The sequence below is a fragment of the Delphinus delphis genome, chromosome 2 (genome assembly GCF_949987515.2).
Source record: "Delphinus delphis chromosome 2, mDelDel1.2, whole genome shotgun sequence".
NCBI lineage: Eukaryota > Metazoa > Chordata > Mammalia > Artiodactyla > Delphinidae > Delphinus > Delphinus delphis.
In genome coordinates, this window is record NC_082684.1 from 31,357,700 (window position 1) to 31,370,761 (window position 13,062).

Sequence of the window (13,062 nt, forward strand, 5' to 3'; positions counted from 1 at the left end):
GAAGCCACTGCAATGAGAAGCCCGCGCACCACAACAAAGAGTAGCCCCCGCTCACTGCAACTAGAGAAAGCCCGCGCACAGCAACGGAGACCCAATGCAGCCAATAAATAAATAAATAAATTTTAAAAAATAAAAAAATTTTAAAAATAAAATTACTAGAAGGTGTACTTTAAAAGTTGTTAAAAAAATCAAGATGGGCTGGCGGGTGGGGGTGGGGAGACCTACACCAAAATTACACACCTAATTCAATGCAAAAGCAAAGTTAAGAAAGTCAGGAAAAGTATGTAAGTAAGAAAGTCATATAAAATTTCAGTGAGCTGCTTTGCAATTATTACTGCAATTATTACCAGGAGTTCAAGTCAACCTTGTCACAGAATCCTACGATGAACTCACAACTAATACTGACACTTCAGCTCTAAAAAGTTCACTGCACCAGAACTGCAATTTCAAACTCAAGGAGCAGTACCAGGAACTGCAGAGAAGCTAACAGCAACACCTACTGACTGTCTTGAGCCACTTGCCAAACTTGTTCTCTCAGTCAACTAGAGAAATCTAATGATACAGTCAACTTCAGGACTCCTTTACTTAAGCATAAAGAGATAAGAAAATAAGTTGTCAGCCACATAATACCATTCATCTGGCAAAATCTCTTATTTTGCCCCTAGCCATTTACGTGCAAATCATCACCCAAATCATTTTGAATGCACTGTTAATTGCTAATGCCTGAGTATAATTTATTCCATAGGAAAAAAGTTTTAATATTCTCGTTAATAACTGGTATGTCATCTAGTAGTCAGACACTTCAGTGACCATAAACTTCTTTATGAAAACCTTTTATCTGAGACTACTGCTGTTTCTACTGTTCTATATTATTTCCATCGGCTTTTTTTTTTTCATCCTGGTAAAGGTGGCTTAATTGCAGCTTTCAAAAAATGAAGGGGGAAGGTGAAGGTCATTAAATCAGGATTTTAGAGAAAATACTGTTACTAAACTGGGTGCAGAGAATGATTGTATAGGACTTCATCTTGTACTTTTCCAAAAGATTAAGTCAGAGAATCTTTGCCTTGGATGAATATTCCATATGAGAAAACGAGAGAAAGTTGACACTTAACTCCCACAGAGTACCAGTATAAAAACAATGTCTTTAAGAGTCTGAGTCAGAGTTTCAACATGAAAGGTTTGCTTTACAGAGGAAACGCCAACCCCAGTCCATCCAGATAGACCTGGAACCTGATTCAAGTCAACACCTTTACTCTAAAATTTGCATCGCGTCACTGGCTCCCAGTTTAGAAATGTAATCGTTTAGCAGGTAGTAAGAATTTCAGTAAGTGCTGCCTCTAAAATACCCGTCATAATAAATAAGATCTGTAAGGTAAATGCAGTCTAGGATCCATCAGTCCCCAAAGCTTCTCTTCAAAACAAGCATCAACAACTCAAACATCTTCCTTGAAAGTGAGCCATTTCCCTTGCCTATGTTTTCCAAACGGTGAACCCAATGAAATTTCAACCTGTCCAACAAGATTACTTGTCCACCTAGAAATGCCGTGGAGCGATAGGGAGCTTGGCAAATACCCTTTAAGGTCAGGATAGAAGTTGGAAACAGATGGGGCGAAGGAGAAAAACTTCTTTTTTGCAGTACCTTCTCGCCTTCCCACCCCTCTTGTGGTTTACTTACTCCAAGAAAAGCAGGTTTGAGCAGCTCCGGCTTTCACTTCCCCCAGACCCCGGGAGAGAAACGAACCACCCGCGGGCAACGAGCTGCTCTTCCCCCTTTTTCACGATCAAACCTCTCGGCCTGTCCCTCCGGCATAGCCTGCAAAGCGCTCACCCAGGTGACTGAACTGGAAGAGTCTCCCGGTGGAGACGAGAGCAGCCTGGTGGGCGCAGCCACCCCAAGGGGTCGCGGGTCTCCTGGCCTCTCTCACAGACGCCTGGCGGAGAGTTGTGCAGATTCGGATTCCGAGGTGCGCGCGCCCGCGCGCGCCGGGCGCAGTGCAGCTCGGACTCGCCCCCCGCCGGGCTGCGCTATCAGCACGCCACCAAATCGGAAATAAAACTTTGACCGGCCTCTCGGCGTCCTGCTCCGTGCCCTGGACCCGAGCCCCGGCCAGAAATGGGGTGCGGGCTGTCAACAGTCTTGCACCCCCGCTCCCCTGCCCGGACCCGGGGCGCGGGAGCCACTTACCGCTCGGCCCGGCCTCCCGGTGCCGCCGCACGTCCGGGGCGCGTCCGCCGCGCGCTCTCCCTGGGGTAAAAAAGAAACCTTACAGACGGTCGGCGCGCGCTCACTCGCCGCCTGCTCTGCGGAGAACGGCAGGCGGCGAGGCAGGGGCGGGCGCCGAGCGGAGGGGGACCCGGGGGAGGCGGGGGCGGAATCAGCCCAACTCCCGAGCCTGGCTCCGAAGGGGACGCGGAATGCAGGCTGGAGAGCAGCCGGCTGAGGCCGCGCTCCCGGCGGAGTGGGGGCGGAGGTGCCCCAGTCCCCGGGCATCAACTATTGTCTGGGCGCTCGGGTCCCCACTCGCGCCGCCTCCGAGGCTCAGCGCTCCCCATCCCACCCGCCTGCCTCCAAGAGAAAAAGCTGAGGGGGCGGCCGGCGCGGGAAGCGAACGCGGTGTGACTGAGCGGCCGCGGCCAAAGTCCGAAGTGGACGCGGGGGAAAGGGGAGGTGCGTGCCGAGTGGGGGAGGGGACAGGTAACTGCAGAGGGGGCGGGAAGGCCCGGGAGGATTGGTGGGGGGAGGAAATGGGGAGGGAGCCACGGAAGCAGGAGAGGGTGGAGTGGCTGGCGGGGGCCGGCCTCTGAAGCCCAGACCTGGCCCTCCCCGGGGACCCTCCTCCCGGAGACTCAGCGCCGCTCTGACTTTTTGCTCACTCGCTCACGCACACAGTGAACTCGCTCACAAAGTTGCCGGCGGTGGCGGCGCCTCCCTCGCCCTTCCCCTCCCCGCCCCATTCCTTCCCCTCCTTCACTCCCTCCCCAACTCTCGGGTGAGATCACCGCTGTGCAGCTCAGCTCTGCGCTCAAATCTCGCGAGAGAAGAGGCAGCTCAGCCCAGACGGCGGGGGAAGTGGAAGGAATTAGAGGAAGGTGGGGGACCGCGGAACTCCTCGTTGCTATGACGACGGCAAAGCCCTGGATTCCTGTCTCCTGCAGAGAGCCCAGGCAGCAAACGTGGGTGTCGTTTGCAACCTGCCCCCTCCCTTGCCCGACGCCCTAATGGTGGGGAAAGCAAGGGCTAGAAGCTAGAACCTATTTGAGAGGGCATCTGGAGAAGACCAGCGTCATGATATCTGGCTAAATCTGGCAAATGAGGCTAATTATTTAAGAGATTCTGGGACAGATTTCTGCCATAGAAGTCAGCACATATCTGAACCCCCAATTTCCTACCATATATTCAGTTTTTCGACCTTCCTGTCTAATTTCATCCCCCACCCCTCACCCACTCCGTACGCTCCCTCTCTCCTCCCCGCCGCCCCCCCCCATCACCACCGCCACCACCAGACTGAGCTCCTTGAGGACCTGCCTTATCCATCTTTGTATTCTCAGCGCTTCCACAGGCTTGGTACATAGTAGGTATTTACTTAATGTCTATGGTGGGAAATGAACGCCACAAGCTGTACGTGTCCTCAGTACTTTCACCCTACCCTGGAAAGTACTTATGCTTAGACTATGAATTTCTGCTCCACAGTTTGGCTTTTGACTTTGCTAAACTATCCTTCCATTTCTGTTCACACATTATTACCTATTTTTCAAGAGTTACAATCCCTCCTTTCTCTTTCTCCATCTTTGTGTCATAAAAACCCTATTCACCATGGGGGACCAGGTAATCATTAAGCTTCTTCAGATACCATCCTACCTACTCCAAAATGCTGTTGAGAATGAAGATGACATTTTCTCATCCCCTGTTTCTTCTTTTGATTGTAGAAACTTTTCTTTGGGGGTTTTATATACTCACTGCCTAAATAAAATGGATACTGTTAATAGAAGTTAAGCTTAAACTTTCGATGTCAAAATGAATGAGTAAAAATAGATTCCGTGGGGCTTCCCTGGTGGCGCAGTGGTTGAGAGTCCGCCTGCCGATGCAGGGGACACGGGTTCGTGCCCCGGTCCAGGAAGATCCCACATGCCGCGGAGCCTGCGCGTCCGGAGCCTGTGCTCCGCAACGGGAGAGGCCACAACAGTGAGAGGCCCGCGTACCGAAAAAAAAAAATAATAATAATAGATTCCATGATATGTGAATTATATCTCAATTTTTTTTAAATTCCATCTCTATTTACATAAATACGGGGAAACCATTTTTTAAATAAATCCCTTGGAACTAGAAACCCAAAAAGTACATAAAGATTCTTTTAGGTTACATGCAAGCTTAAATGTCATGTCGGTGAAAGTTTTTATGTTAGAAACCTAGTGATATAGTGATACAGTGATAAAAAACACTAGACAAAGTCAGGAAACTACGTCTTGAGTTTTTCTGTGTTGCTGATAATTGAGTCTCCTTGAGAAGTTATTTAATCTTTCTGATTCTTCAACTCTAAAATGAGGGGTAGCCCACATGTTAGGTCATTATAGCTTTAAAATTCTGTGGCTCTTAGACCTATACAAATTTCCAGTAAATAACAGATATTTTCCTTTTACATCAAACAGAATTTTTTAAATGTTTCATTTTACAGTAGGTCAGTTTCACAAAGTTCAGCTACATGTTGACAAGTTGCTTTTCAAGTTCTCTTGTCTCAACTGTAAAAACAACGGGGACTTCCCTGGTGGCGCAGTGGTTAGGAATCCACCTGCCAATGCAGGTGACACGGGTTCGATCCCTGGTCTGGGAAGATCCCACATGCCGCGGAGCAGCTAAGCCTGTGAGCCACAACTACTAGCCTGTGCTCTAGAGCCCGCGAGCCACAACTACTGAGCCCACATGCCACAACTACTGAAGCCTGAGTGCCTAGAGCCCGTGCTCTGCAACAAGAGAAGCCACCCCATGAACAGTAGCCCCCACTCACTGCAGCTAGGGAAAGCCAGCATGAAGCAATGAAGACCCAACGCAGCCAAAAATTAATTAATTAATTAATTTTTAAAAATTGACCATGTTACAGTAATTTCAAAGGGAATCCATTGTTATTTACTTTTACACTAACTCAAAACAGATTTCTTGTTATTTAATAAATATGCTAACTCAAAGACCCAAACTAAATACATCCACACCCCCACCAAAATAACTATAAGAAGGAAGGAGGGAGGGAAGGAAGGGAAGAAGGAAGAAACGAAGGAAGGAAGGGAGGGAGGAAGGAAGGAAGGAAGGAGGAGAAGAAGGGTGAGTCTTAAATTCACAGACTGGTATTTTTAGTATCAAAGTTTTACAAAGAAACACATTGGAGCATCACCATCAATCCTGTTGATCTGTTTTCAGAAGCTACCTTTCATAACATAGCACACTATTGTAAATCACTTGTTCATTTGCCCTGGCTCGGCTTTTAACATAGTTTTGCCCTTAAAGGATGGCTGCCAATCTGTATCCACCAACCCAGTACAATTTCAGAACCACCTGTTTTATGACTCCCAGATAGCCATTTGATACATTTGAAAAAACTGACCCAAGTGCTAGCCAAATCTATTAACTTTTTTCAGTGTTTCTTATGAGGCTCAAGAGATGGGTACTGGCCTCAAATTACAAAGATAATTTCCCTAACCTTCAGGCATAGTGGAAGAGTAAAGACTGTCCTAGGGTTCTAAAACTGCTCTTTCAAGACCCTAGGCTACTATTTACCCCTCATTGGTGGCAGAACTTTCAGCAGTATGTCTGAAGGAAATAAAAGGCAAAATTCACCAAAGCTGAGGTTTCAACTACCTGGTTCTCTGGGTCAAGGCACTCTGTCTGCATCTTCCCTGACCTTCCTGGGGTTTCAAAATAGCAGACAAGGAGCAGCAGAAGAGGGAAAGTGAGACTAGAGAGTTTGTCAAGCACAGATTAGATCTCAGCCACTTCCTGCCCACTCCATCTGTTGGCTGTCTATCCACTTCTGCCCAGCCCCCTCCCCGACACGCTCAAGGGACATGTAACCTTTTCTCTGATACGAGCTCCCTCCCTATTAACTTCTCAGTTTGTTAAAGCTCAGTTGAATTCACCTTCCTCTGGTTATTCGCTTCTACTCAACAATGCACCCTAACATGTCAAATATGGAATGAATTTTGACACAAAGGCCTACCAAGCAAGGAAAATATATGTTTTTATTAATATTATAAACATTGATTCACATTTGCATGTTTTACAGTTAAAATCTGGTCTACCCAGCCTGTTATCATCAGTTCAGAACTTCCTGTTATTGGCTATACAGCTATAGGGCATTACTAACTAATATTCAGAGAAATGACTCAACCATAAAGAAGGACCAAAGTGCTCCTCAAATCATCCAAGATTAAATTATATCCAGTGCTGTTTCACTTTTAGGATTTTATTGTTTCAGCCCTAGGTGATATAATTCTATTGACCTGAATACTAGATTTCTTAGAACACCTCATTCTCCCATTTACATTATTTATTACATGTTTAAAACATCAACTACTGTATAATCAACGAACATTCCTCAGCAAAGCTACTATACTTCCTGTCCACCCTCCCACTCTTCTAAAGGACTATTTCATACCTTCTCCTCCTCCATCAAACCTCCTGCTTATTACTCACAGATAACCGCCATGCATCTTTCATTGGTAAAATAGAGGCAACCAGAAGAGAACGTAGCACACACTCCATCCCTACGTCTCTATCTACTAACCCACCTGCATCTGTCTGCATGTACTCTTCTGTCCTCCTGGCACTTAGGATAAACTCTCAGTGCTCTTAGCCAAGATTAACCTCTCCACCTGTGTACCCGTCCCATCCCCTCTGACTCCAGGACATTGATTCAGCAACTGTCACCTCTCTCTTGCATCAGGAAAATTTCCCTTTCTATTGGAATTGTTTCTGAGTGCTTACAAGCATGCTCTAATATCTGCTTGGTAAAAAATCAAACATTCATAGATTCCATATCTCCCTCTGTTTCAATTCGCCACTGGATTCTTCAAAAGGTTTTTCCACACTTGCTATCTTCAATTCCTCCCCTTCCATTGTCTTGAATCCTCTCTGAGCAGCCATTCTCACCCACCACTCCAGAAGAAACAGGTCTTCTCAGGGTCCCTAGTGACTGCCTCATTGCTAAATCCAGTAGGCAATTCCTATCCTCACCTCACCCAACTTCTCAGCCACTGGGGAGAGGTTGATCACTCTTATCCTTGAAACAATTTCTTCACATAGCTTCTGGATTAAGAGTCTGTCTTGAGTAACCTATACCCACTACTATATATAAAATAGATAAACAGCAAGGACTTACTGTATAGCACAGGGAGCTCTACTCAGTATTCTGTAATAACCCATATGGGAAAAGAATCTGAAAAAGAATATGTATATATACATACATATACTTATATTTGGTTGGCCAAAAAGTTCACTGGGGTAAGAGCTTGCAGAAAAACCCGAACGAACTTTTTGGCCAACCCACTATATGTACATATAACCGAATCACTTTGCTGTACACCTGAAACTAACACAACACTGTAAATCAACTATACTTAAATTTAAAAAATAAATAACGTGGGGTGGGGGGAAAGGGTAAATTAGGAGCTTGGGATTAACATACACACACTACTATATATAAACTAGATAACCAGCAAGGACCTACTATATAGCACAGGGAACTCTACTCAGTATTCTTAATAACCTATATGGGTAAAGAATCTGGAAAAGAATGAATACATGTGTATGTATAACTGAATCACTTTGCTGTACACCAAAAATTAACACAACATTGTAAATCAACTATGCTCCAATAAAATTGTTTAAAAATTTTCTTTTCTATATAATAAATAAATAACTAAATTTAAGTTTAAGAAAAAAAAAGTTTTTGTCTTGATTCTTTTCCTACCTTTCTGGCCTTCTCAGTATCGAATCTCTAAACATAGAAGTCCCCAGAGCTCAGTCCTTAGACACCTTCTCTTTGTGGTCTCCTATTAGTCCATGGCAGTCTCACCGGTCCTATAGCTTAAATGCCATCCATATACTGACTACTCCCAAATGTACATCTCCAGTCCAGATGCCTCCCCAAACTCCAGACTTACACATCCATCTCTGACTCAACGTTTCCAACTGGTTGTGTAGTTGGTATCTCCAACTTCATATGTCTAAAACTGGAAAGCTCCAGAAAATCCTCTCAAACCAGTGCCCTCCTGCAGTTTTCTCTACCTCAGTTAAGGGTACCCTTCCAGAGATTCAGAGGTTTTTGTTTAGAGCAAACGTCTTAGAGTTGTCCTTGATTCTTCTGTGTCTCTCAGATCACACATCAGACCAGCAATGAATTCTGTTGGCTCTTCCTTCAAAATACGTGCAGAATGCAGTCATTTTCTACCCACCACGACTCTCCCTCTCTGATTCAAGCCGTTTCTCACTTGGATTATCACAAGAGTTTCCCTATCTGGTCTCCTGATTCCAGCCCTTTCCCTCAATATTTTATTCTACACACAGAACCAGAGTGTGGAGCATAAGCAACACAGATCAGGTCACTTCTCTGCTCAAAAGCCTTCCAGGCCTTCTCATCACACTCAGAGAAAAAGCCAAAGTCCCCATTCTGGCCTGGAAAGCTGTTCATTCTCTGACTCTCGTCTGGAGCTCTGGCCTCATCTCCTTCCTCCCACCCTCCCTCTCTCCTTCCCAGCCATATCCGCATCTCTCTTTTCTTTGAATTCACAAGGCACTCTCCTGCTTCCAGGCCTTGCTTTTGCTGTTCCCTCTGCCTGGAAAACTGTTTCCCCAAGTGTCTACATGACTCACTCTCTGAGTTCCTTGAGGTGTCTGTTCCAAGGCAACCGTGTTGGTCATTTGTTGTCTTGCTCTTGCCTGCTGTCTTTCCTCCTGTGATATCTTACTGGGAGTGGACCCCCCATGGGTTGTGTTTCCCAGGCTTCCTTGTCTGCTGCCTCTAGCTGGGTGGGTTCAGCCACTGAGAAGCAGGAGAGGAATGTGGCCAGATAAAGGGGCAGACCTCTCTCCTCCTCTCTGTCTGCCTCAGGCAGTGTCTTAGCAGCAGATACATCTCCTCTTTGGCCCCAGGTTGTATTGGGTAAGAACCTTCCCCAGGCTCTGGTAATATCTTTAGGCTAAGGGTGATAGCAACTTTCTAGTGTTAAGAATCTCTGGGTTGCTTCATCATCCTGGTTAGCTTCTCAACCCTTCCATCACCTACGTAAGAGTTCCCCGGTGTTAAATTCCCTCTTTTTGAATTACCAACACTGGTTTCTAGTCTCCTAACTGGACCTTGATTGTTACAGTCACCCTTTATGAAATAGCAGCCCCCCCAACCTCATACTCCCCAGGCACATCACCCAACTTTATTCTTCTTTGGAGTCCTTATCACCCCCAGACATAGTGTTTACCTGTTGGCCGGTTTACTGTCTACCTCTCACCTAGAGTGTCTGCTTTATTACTGCTGCATTTCCAGCACCTAGAACAGTGCCTGACACATAGTAGACACTCGATGCACACTTGCCGAATGAGCAAAGAGTGCTGTTTTAAAGACAAAGTAAAAGGGCTAGCAGAGTGTGGTAGGCAGACTAGCTCTCCATGTCTGAATGCCTGGAACCTGTGCCTATGTTACCTTACATGGCAAAAGTCACTTTACAGATGTGATTAAATTCAAGATCTTGCGATGGGGAGACTATCCTGAAATTATCCAAGTGGGCCTAATGCAATCATAAAAGGGAGGTAGGGCTTCCCTGGTGGCGCAGTGGTTGGGAGTCCACCTGCCGATGCAGGGAACGCGGGTTCGTGCCCCGGTCCGGGAGGATCCCACATGTCGCGGAGCGGCTGGGCCCGTGAGCCATGGCCGCTAAGCCTGCGCGTCCGGAGCCTGTGCTCCGCAACGGCAGAGGCCACAGCAGTGAGAGGCCCGCGTACCACAAAAAAAAAAAAAAAAAAAAAAAAGGGAGGTAGAAGTGTCAGAGTTAGAGTTAGAGAAGGAGGACTGACCCTGGAAGCAGAGCCAGAGAGAGAGTTGAAATGCTTCACACTGGAGGAAGGGGCCATGAGCCAAGCAGTGTAGGTGGCCTCCAGAAACAAGAAAGGGCAAGGGAAATGGATTCTCCCCTAGAGCCTGCAGAAGGATTACAGCCCTACTGACTTATTAATTTATTTATTTATTTTTGGCTGTGTTGGGTCTTCGCTGCTGTGTGCAGGCTTTCTCTAGTTGTGGTGAGCAGGGGCTACTCTTTGTTGTGGTGCACAGGCTTCTCACTGCAGTGGCTTCTCTTGTTGAGGAGCACAGGCTCTAGGCAGGCGAGCTTCAGTAGCTGTGACTCGAAGGCTCTAGATCGCAGGCTCAGTAGTTGCTGCGTAATTGTTGCTGCTTAATTGTTCCGCAGCATGCGGGATCTTCCTGGACCAGGGCTCGAACCCATGTCTCCTGCATTGGCAGGCAGATTCTTAACCACTGCGCCACCAGGGAAGCCCCCCTGCTGACTTCTTGATTTTAGCCCAGTGAAACCCACTTTGGACTTCTGACCTCTATAACAGCAAGACAATAGATTTGTGCTGTTTTAAGCCACTAAATTTGTGGTAATTTGGTATAGCAGTCATAGGAAACTAATACACATAGTTTTCTCAGTATATAAACTCTTAGGCATGACATGTGTCTTGTTTCCTCTTAGATCTCCACTTTCTAGCATAATTCCTAACACAAGCAAGGTACTCAATAAATGTTTGTGGAATAAATGAACAAAGTTTAATAGCAAAGGAGAATTAGGGCTCCGTCCTGATGGAGTGGCCAAATTGCTAACTGGCTTTACCTGATCTTAGAAAGGGTAGAAAGCATGTTGCTACTAGGAAGCCTCCTTGAGCTTCTGAAGCCATGAAGATATGGGGGCCTGGGGCAGGGAGACAATCCAGGGTTTAGGCACCAACGTCAGCTACAGAGAATGAAGACCAGTCACAAGGGGCTTTGGGTGATACATTCGGGAGCTCGGCCTTTATTCTGTAGGCAATAAGGAGCCACTGAAGGATTTTCAGAAGGCAGAGACATATTCAAATTTGCACCTAAGAGGTTATACAACACTTAAAGCATGATATTTAGAAATCCATGGGTCAGAGAAAAGGTCAGAGCTAGAGTTATAAATGTGAGAGGCAGTAGCCTATAGCTGCTGATACGTCACATTAAATAACGTTTTAATTGAAAGCACCATCACAGATTTTCTTGTCCTTCTCATAGGTATCTTCTTTTGAAACATACTCCATTGAGCTGTTCAAGCTATTCCTGGCTTTCTGATGATTTTCTTATTAACATGGGCTCCATAAAAATTCCAGGAGGACTGAAAGTCCTGGTTCACCCATCCTTTTGATCCTTTCCTATGTAGGCATCAGCACATGTTACTCCAGCAGTCATTTTTAAAAGAAATCATCTTTGGATCATTTCAAATATTTTTATTCATCCCTTCAATAGTATTTCCTTTCAGGGAGCTCTTTGCCCTTTTAAACAACTTGAATATTCTCTGAGGAGGTGGAAATTTCCTTCCAGTCACCCTTGTCTCTTTATTCCTTTCATCAGATTTTATGGTCGAGGATGTGTCAGGGAAAGAAGGTGGGGAAAATTAAAAGGTCTCTCTCCACTCCCGTCTTTTTAAAATCCCTAGAAATGAAAAGAGACTTGCTCGTGACTTGGAAGTTGTGGGCTGAGGCCTCCTAGAACCATCTGGCTTGTTCCCTTGCCAGCCAGAGCTGAGGCGACATTCACAAGGACCCAGGAACTGCAGGGGCACTTGAGTTTGCAGCTGCCTCAAGGCATCCAAGGAGAGCGCAGCAAGATTCTGCAAGAGAAATCACACCTGGTGTGTTCCTGAGGGCAGGGAACATATGTAACGAGGGTGTCCTTCGGTGGGCATACCAAGGAGCACAGCTGGATCATTAAAGCCATCCTAGCCTTTATTGAAGAGCAAAGAAGTAAGAATGAATAATGCTGATGGTTCAAGTATATTCAGGACCTTAAAACAGCTCAGCACTCACCCTGAATATCCTAAATTGTTTTTTAGAAATGAAACTTTTAAAAGTTTCTTTCCGTATCACTGATTCTTTCTACTTGGGGGGTAGTGATGAGTACATTTACTCAGGTATGAGAAGTGGCTGAGGACAATACATGTAATTTTTTTTTTTTTTCCGGTACGCAGGCCTCTCACTGCTGTGGCCTCTCCCGTTGCGGAGCAACAGGCTCCGGACGCGCAGGCTCAGCGGCCATGGCTCTCGGGCCCAGCCGCTCCGCGGCATGTTGGATCCTCCCGGACCGGGGCACGAACCCGTGTCCCCTGCATCGGCAGGTGGACTCTCAACCACTGCGCCACCAGGGAAGCCCAAATACATGTAATTTTTAAATTTATTCTGTAGATACACAGAGAAATGATCACCCTGTGAAGTGGAGGAAGATCTACTAGACCTTGGATTCTGGTGTGGATTTCTGGACTCAAACTCAACTCTAATATTATTTAATTTTCCTGTACTTCTGTTTCTTTAAATGCAAAAGGAGAAGGCCAAGGGCCCATCCCTTTTGACTAAACACTTATGTGTTGAGGCATTACCCTCTTTCAGAGGTCTCTATGCTCCTGGTCAAGAAGCTTTTGTTCCTGGAAAAGAAAATGTTTCCTGAACCTCCCTCCATTCCCACTGGTTTTGCCCTTTTAAACATGGTCTCTACCTTCCCCTCACCTCTCCTGCCCCTTCCCCTCACCCCCATTGCACAAGCCCATCTCAGATATCAAGGGCAACCCTAACTTATGCTGGTAGGGTGGACTCTTCTCAAAGGCACCTCCTGCTGTCCTCTCATGGTGGCTGTGGTTGGCACTGCTAGAGTGGATCTTCATCGTTGCCTGTGGTGCGGGTTGCCCATGTGAGCTGCTCTGGCTGGCAGTGGAACTCTCAGGACTGCTGCCCCCAGCTGCTTCCACCTCTCAGGACAATCAGCTCCGGCTCCTAGGGATGCTGCGCAGTTACGAGTT

The 13,062-nt window shown here is 46.3% G+C and overlaps 1 protein-coding gene across 15 annotated transcripts in view; it reads right to left on the bottom strand.

The window, feature by feature from the left end:
- Positions 1-13,062, bottom strand: part of SIPA1L1 (signal induced proliferation associated 1 like 1) — a 500,730-nt gene that overhangs the window by 376,561 nt on the left and 111,107 nt on the right. For 2 of the 15 annotated variants that reach the window (XM_060004302.1, XM_060004296.1), the window contains exon 1: positions 2,186-2,669. The exons of 12 other annotated variants lie outside the window; for them this stretch is intronic. The gene's annotated coding sequence lies outside the window, so the exon portion shown is untranslated. One more of the 15 variants, XM_060004300.1, reaches the window with a different exon arrangement.